Consider the following 7881-nt stretch of genomic DNA (forward strand, 5'->3'; position numbering starts at 1 on the left):
AACAGCATCCAGAATAAAGTTACGTAAGTTTTTTGCTTGTTACTATTTTAATAAATGCGTGTGAAAATTAATCAGGTTCTGTTTAAAGTTGGTCACCGTCAATCTGCTACTCTAAGCGTGCAAGTGGCATTTCTATAGTCTGACCTAACGGCAGAAGATAAACACGCCACGATAAGACCACGAGACATATTGCTGACACTCGCCTACTTCGTTAGAGCGACAAGTCAAATAATCTGATGGTGTGTGTACATCACAGCAAGATTGGTATTTCCGAAGGTGTGAAATCCATGTCAAAAATTTGCGATGAACAGTTACAAAGCACACAGGTAAATGTCTTTGTAAATTTTTGATATGGTTTTCACATCTTCGGAAATACCATTTTTAACTATGCTACGATGATTTGAAAAATGGGTTTCCGCCCCGGTAGCGTTCTCGCTTCCCACGCCCGGGTTCCCGGTTTCGATTTCCGGCGGGGTCAGGGATTTTCTCTGCCTCGTGATGACTGGGTGTTGTGTGATGTCCTTAGGTTAGTTAGGTTTCAGTAGTTCTAAGTTCTAGGGGACTGATGACCATAGCTGTTAAGTCCCATAGTGCTCAGAGCCTCAGAGGGTTTCCACCCGAAACTAGCTGAGCCTGTACAATTTGCTGTTTTGAAGAGCGCCCCACAGGGCGTAGTGTGAAGCAGTCGCCTTCCGTTTCTGGCAGTGGCGCCGCTGTGGCAATCGCAGCTTTGGTGTCTCCCTCTGGTGGGAAAGGGGAATAGTTGCCTGTTCACGTGCATTTAAGGGGCGCTATGCGCTCGCTAGGGGAGAGTCTAGTCAGATGGTCAGCCGGGTCAGTGTGGGGCAGTCAGTGTCTGTCTGTTGCCCGGAGTGCTAGTATGTGTTAGGCCGCCAGTCTGCTCGAGTTTGCTCAGGCAATGGGCGTTGGCGGTTGGAACGATCGGTTGGTCGGTCGCGCACTGGGACACACGATGACTTGTCCGTCTTGAGCGTTGGCGCATGTGAGGTCGCCACGGGAGTCCAGTGGCCCGCGCCGTATAGCGAGGGGTAGTGGCTTCGCGGCCGACACTAGAGCAACTGGAGTCAACCCACGACATCAGTGTGGCCGGTGCGAGCTGCGACGCCGTGTGACGGGAGATTGGCGCGTCTTCCTGCGTCCGTTGAAGCGGCTGGCAGCGGACGGTTCGGGAGAGTGTTTTGAGGGTGCTGCGCCAGGTCTTCGCCAGAAATCGCAGTTTATTAGAAATTAAGTGATTCATGATATGTTGTTTCATTTACTTGTTACATTTTACTTGTTTCCTTGGTCAGTCTCCCGTCCCCAGCTTGCTCGTCTGTCTCCCTTTCGCATTTGTTAGGCAGTTAGAGTCTGTCTGTCGGTCTGTCGTACTTTAATAGCTGCCTCTGTCATGTTTGTCGGATTCGGTGTTAACGAATTTATTGCTTAAGGTGTAAAGGCCGAATTCCTGAAATATGTTTTTATCTTGCCTATCATCTTGAGAGGCGGTATACGTGTAATGTAGAGGATGTTTGCACATTTTATGTAAGACTGCATTTCATGGGTTTTTATTTAAATGCTCATTTTAGTATATAAAGCTGCCACCCTTCCACCGTAAGAGTTTTCTTTTAAAAACAATTTGCACTTTCGGTGGAAAGTATTTCTTTTTAATGTGAGTGTTGTGTACCATTTCCATCCCTCCTGCGGGGTGTATAGTTTGTGTGTTTGTGTGAGTTGTTAAAGTTTTAGTTTAAAGTAATCTGGTGTGTTGCAGATTTGCAACAGTGTAGTCTTTCAGAGGTTGTTGTGAGCGGTCGTGACTACGGCCGTGTTAAAAGGGAGCGGCAAGGTTCTCAGCCCGAAAGCTCATACTGCCAAAAACAGAAAGTTATTTCTGCCTCTGAATAAATTGGAATAAATTGTAACTTGATATGTAAAGGGTGCTTTCAGATTATTATAATTTTTAAATCTCTTTTTTTAAAAAAAGGAAGGGTTTTTAGGAATAAAATTTCCATTTTTTCATCAGTTACTCACTGACAACTACTTCCACGCTCACATAGTGTGAATAAATGTGTTACTGTTCTTGATGAATCGCTAATAAATGAAGTAAATTCTTTAAGAAAAGATTTTGAAAGTAAAACCACGGTTCACTAACCACTGAGTGAATAAAAAAGAATAATTTGTAACTTTGGACTGGTTTTTTGTTGTACTGATTAACAGGAGTTGCAGACCAACAGCTATTCCAGCATGCTGGACATTCGTGTATACAGACCGAATTATTCCCCTCCTTTACGGTGAAAATGCATTGTGTAGCACGCGTAAGGTGAATCAAAATCATATAAACAAATATTTCTGGTTGTCCCCATTTCTCGTGTCGCATCTTCCACCTCCTCTAACCTTGGTAATCCCGTAATTCTTATGTCGGCTCGCAGCCTCACTTTACTGGACGAAAGCAAGACAATGGTCTGCAACAGTGTCTTCTCTTTCTTGTTTGGCGGCTTGGCGCCCCCTAGTGACAAACCGCCCGCAATCTGGATAGCTATCTCTAGCTGGTGTCTATCGATAGCGCTGCCAGATACTAAAATCATTGAATCACGAATACCTTTCTGATAGTTTGCAGGTGGAAGGCCTCTCTTAGCTTTTTCTTAGGAATAACCTTTTTCTATACTGTCTTCGACGTCTACTTTCGTTCATCTCTGTACGAACGTCGAAATAGCAGACACTGAGGTAACCGATCCCTGAATAAAAAAGCAACTACAATAACTTAGTATTGAAAAGTAGTCAGGACGAGACGAGATACCTATAAGACACTTCAAAGATTATGTCAAAGAATATGCTCCCCTTTTAGGAGATTGTAGATCGATGGAGGAATAAAGGATTTCTCCTTCCGAACAAGCCTTGGAAAGTCCAACGGTACCGACTGGCTGCCGTTTCGTCCTGAACCCACAGGCGTCACTGGATGCGGATATGGAGGCGTATGTGGTCAGCACACCGCTCTCCTGGCCGTATGTCACTTTACGAGACCGAAGCCGCTACTTCTCAGACAAGCAGTTCGTTAGCCTCACAAGGGCTGAGTGCACCCCGCTTGCCAACAGTACTCGGCAGACCGGATGGTCAACCATTCAAGTGCTAGCCCAGCCCGACAGCGCTTAACTTAGGTGATCTGATGGGAACCAGTGTTACCACTGAGGGAAGGCCGTAGGCAAAGGATACCTACGGAGGAAAGAAAGGGCAAGTCACACCCGTTTTCAAGAATGGTTGTAGGACAGACGGGCATAATTATGGGCCTGTATCTTTGATGTCAATGAGTTGTAGGATTATGGAACATGTTTTATGCTAAAAAAAAAACATGACGTTTTTGGACAACGAAAATCTCTTCTATAAAAATCAACATAGTTTCTTCAGAGATCTTGCGAAACTTAGCTCGCTCTATTACTTGATGATGCCCATAGCGCTATAGGCAAGACGCTTAGGATAATGCCGAGTTCTTTGACTTTAGGAAAGCATTTAACGTCTGTGTTAACGGAACAAAATCGTTACATGTAAAGGAAATTTACGGAATACTCGAAGGAAGTGTGATACGACCGTTATTATTTATAACGTATATACTCGTAAACGATCTAGGAGAAAGCATCGTGAGAGCTTTAAAAATGATCGAGGTGATGCGGTTGTCTATATGAAAGTAGCAACGCCAGAATAGATTTGCAGAATGACTCGCAGAGGACTGATAAATGTTGCAGGCTCTGGCTGTTGACGCTGAACGTAAATAAATGGAACATATTGTGTATACAAAGAAACAAAAGACATTATATTATTGATGACATTGTATTATTGATGCGAAATTTCCGGAAACAGTATCTACCGTCAAATATCTAGGACTGACTACCCAGAGCGACCTTAAGTGAAATATCCATATAAAACAAATAGTAGGAGTAGTAGATGCCAGACAGATTCATAGAAAGAATCTTAAGGAAACGTAGCTCATCGACGAACGAAGTGACTTACAAGGTGCTTATTCTGCCGATTCTTGGGTGTTGGTCATTAATCTGGGTTCTTGACTGGTAGGACTGATTGAAAAAACAGAGAAGATCCAACGAAGAGAGGAGCGAGAGCGTAACGAAGATGCTCAACAAAGTCCGGTGGTAGACGTTATAAGGGAGAGATTTGCTGTACAAGTTTCAAGAGAGCACTTTCCGGGAAGAGTCGGACAACATCTCACGAAATGACCATAATGAGAAAATTCGAGAAATTAAGGCTAATGCAAAGGCTTACCGACAATCATTCTCTGCACGTGCCATTCGCAGAGGAAGGGGGGGATCTGCGGTAATAGAAGTAGCCTCCGTCTCACACCCTTAGATAGCTTATGGAATAAGATGTAGGTGTCGAACTGAACAGGGTTTAGTTTTAGTTGTATGTACGGTTGTTACCTTTAGTCAAGCACAATCCCTTGCAATTTAGAAAGCTGATGTCGACAGACAGAACACACTTATTAATCAGATGCTCCTACAGTTATAGCAATATCATTAGTGAGTAGTGCAGCACGTGTAGCCATGGTTGTGAAAAGACAGTTTACTGGGTCACTGTTCTTCCGCAACAGCTTGGCAATGGGACAAATTTGAACCAAATTTCTCTCAATGGTCCACACAAACAAGAGATTCTTTTTAATAACGTGCTTTACTGGTATGACAAAATTATTCTGACCTTATCATCCGGTGGTCCCACACTTTACCAACACATTTATTTAGAATGACGAGCAAATTTGATTTAATGGAGGAAATTTGGGTATTAAGTTTTTCAACTCAATATACAATCGACACGTGATTGCGGTCACTGGACTCGGAATTTCCGTTTCTGCGTGAATCTGCGATTGGGTTTTAAATTTGATGTGAGGGGCATCTTGGAAAAATCTATGGTTTGTAAGGTAAGCAGTGCCATGCATATTGCGAAGCCGGCAGCAACCATAGCTCTGAAGGTCGGAGGTCACCAAGCCCTTTTCGCGAGATTCGCTCTCAATAGCGTTAGGCAACCCATTACACATTTTCTACTAGTACCTACGCAAATTTTGCAAGAATGAGACTTCTGCGCACATATCCGAATCAGCCGGTGGCACCCCTCAGCATTTCCGCCGTTAATACTTCCGTCCCAGCACGTATCTGTATTTACCGGTCTTCGTTCCTGGTGGTTGTGTTAGCAATTCAGTACAAACATTGGGGTGATCTACGAGACGGAAACATTTATAGAAAGAAGGATTTACATCACGTAAAAGATAGAAACCGATGCTTATGAAGAAAAATGCAAGTAAGAGAATAGAGTACGGCATAATTTATGGAAATTTGTGGACCTGATTTTTGATTAGTATACAACGATAGTAGGGCGATGTAAGTGCTGTTCTCCCACCTTAAGGCATATACAACCGTAGTATTTAGGCGTAGTAATTGTTCTAGTCCTGTCTAAAGGCCACCTACACCACTCATGGTTTTTACTCTTGCAATTACGTTTAGTACTTCAGATGTTATTCTAGCTTCGGTAGTTGAAGTACTTAAACACAACTACCTCATTAGCAACCGCTGGCGGCTTCAGATGCCGCGTAATGGATAAACTTCGGTCAAATGTGAAGTTATCGTATAGTCTTGGTTGCAGCTTTCCTATTCCGTCAAACTACTTCTTGCGAGTGATAACAATACTGAAAAACACGTTCGCCAGCCAGAATGACGAATCGATTGACGTTATTCAACAAATTCACCAAATTTGATCTTTACTATATTTTAGTTCTTATTAAAACTTTTTCTCTTTTAATAATTTCTTCCACTGAAAGAACAGGCTGATGCACGTAGATAGCTGAATAATCACTGCTTTCAGAATAGGTCACACGCACACACTTAGAATGTTATGGTCCATGAAAACAACGCCGGAACGACGACAATACCTACTTACGTTTCTGAAGGTAAGATCAGCAACAATGCCTCAGAAAACATGTGACATGTGTAGGCAAGAAATATTTTACGACACTATTGTAAGTATCGAAAGATTGCTAAAGGTTTATAGTCGGTTTTTCTCAGTTTTATTGAAATAGTCACTTTACGTAACTTCTTGGACAGAACGGCCCAATAACCAAGTTCATACACTAGGTAGAATTGTTATTTACTTTACGTACTTTCAATGCAATCTACAATTCACCACGTTTGCTTTAACTGCTGCACTTGAGTGATAAGTTAAATTTACTTTGAAAGAAAACACTCAGTTGCACAATAATGTTTCACACCAATGGATTCTCGGTTTCTTTCTCTTGGGTATAGAAAAGGATTCTTACTTGGAACACTTTAGGTTAAATAAGTCGTTTTCCGTTTAACAAATAATTAAATGATTATTGAATAAAACACACAAGAATTTGTCAACCCAGCTCGTACACAGAACTATGGACGGTTAATTTCAGTATTGTCGTCGTGAGCACAGTTGCTGGAGATTTAAGTGCTTCGAAGGCACGTACCGTTTTGCAGCGATGGAGATTATTACTTGTCTTCGTGGCGTCGAATTATGCGACTTATACCAGCGTAATTATAAGTCTGGCTTACCTTGAGACCTCCGTCGGTCTAAGTAATGGATGCCTTAGACCTTTCCTATCCAGGAACCAACACTCATTGCAGGCGTAATTTTATATCTCACCTAAAGCGCTGCAAACATGTACCTTAGCACTTTCCCTTCACTCACGTCTGTTAAGCTGTTAAACTTTTGCCTTTGTTTAAACAATACTGCGGAGTACAGCGCGCATCAGCTTTCGTCACCTGCCTCCACAGTGTCTTTCACCTGTCTGACCAACTCCGCTTCCACCCCTGCCAGAACGTCAGTAGATCGCTACTGGTATTCACTTACATTTAACTTTACCCCTGAGCTGGTGTTGACGTCACTTCACATACAATTATACATAGTTAAATAAAAGATAGATATTGTCACTTACGTAACATTATAAACATTTGTTAATTACATATAAACATTAAACTTCACATAGTCAAAGAATATTGTCTTCTGCAGACACTCTTATACACTACATGCTGTACAAATCTCATTCTCTGCTTCATTAGTGCAAAGTTTCTCGACTCTCAAAAGGTCGATAGTGTTACAGTTACAGAATACCGGATGAAATAATCCAGTAGTTCGTAATTACTTTGCGTGAAACAGTTCATGAGGACTAAACTTTAATCTCCATTATCATAATTAATTTTATATGAGAAGGTCACTGTCCATGAATACAGGGTGTTACAAAAAGGTACGGCCAAACTTCCAGGAAACATTTCTCACACACAAAGAAAGAAAATATGTTATGTGGACATGTGTCCGGAAACGCTTACTTTCCATGTTAGAGCTCATTTTATTACTTCTCTTCAAATCACATTAATCATGGAATGGAAACACGCAGCAACAGAACGTACCAGCGTGACTTCAAACACTTTGTTACAGGAAGTGTTCAAAATGTCCTCCGTTAGCGAGGATACATGCATCCACCCTCCGTCGCATAGAATCCCTGATGCGCTGATGCAGCCCTGGAGAATGGCCTATTGTATCACAGCCGTCCACAATACGAGCACGAATAGTCTCTACATTTGGTACCGGGGTTGCGTAGACAAGAGCTTTCAAATGCCCCCGTAAATGAAAGTCAAGAGGGTTGATGTCAGGAGAGCGTGGAGGCCATGGAATTGGTCCAATCCATCGGTCCAATCCATCGGTCACCGAATCTGTTGTTGAGAAGCGTACGAACACTTCGACTGAAATGTACAGGAGCTCCATCGTACATGAACCACTTGTTGTGTCGTACTTGTAAAGGCACATGTTCTAGCAGCACAGGTAGAGTATCCCGTATGAAATCATGATAACGTTCTCCATTGAGCG

General features: G+C 42.4%; 1 pseudogene; it reads right to left on the reverse strand.

The window, feature by feature from the left end:
* Positions 1 to 3083: 3083 nt before the first annotated feature.
* LOC124803908 lies at positions 3084 to 3201 on the reverse strand (annotated as a pseudogene).
* Positions 3202 to 7881: the final 4680 nt, after the last annotated feature.

This window comes from Schistocerca piceifrons, chromosome 6 (assembly GCF_021461385.2).
Source record: "Schistocerca piceifrons isolate TAMUIC-IGC-003096 chromosome 6, iqSchPice1.1, whole genome shotgun sequence".
NCBI classification, from domain to species: domain Eukaryota; kingdom Metazoa; phylum Arthropoda; class Insecta; order Orthoptera; family Acrididae; genus Schistocerca; species Schistocerca piceifrons.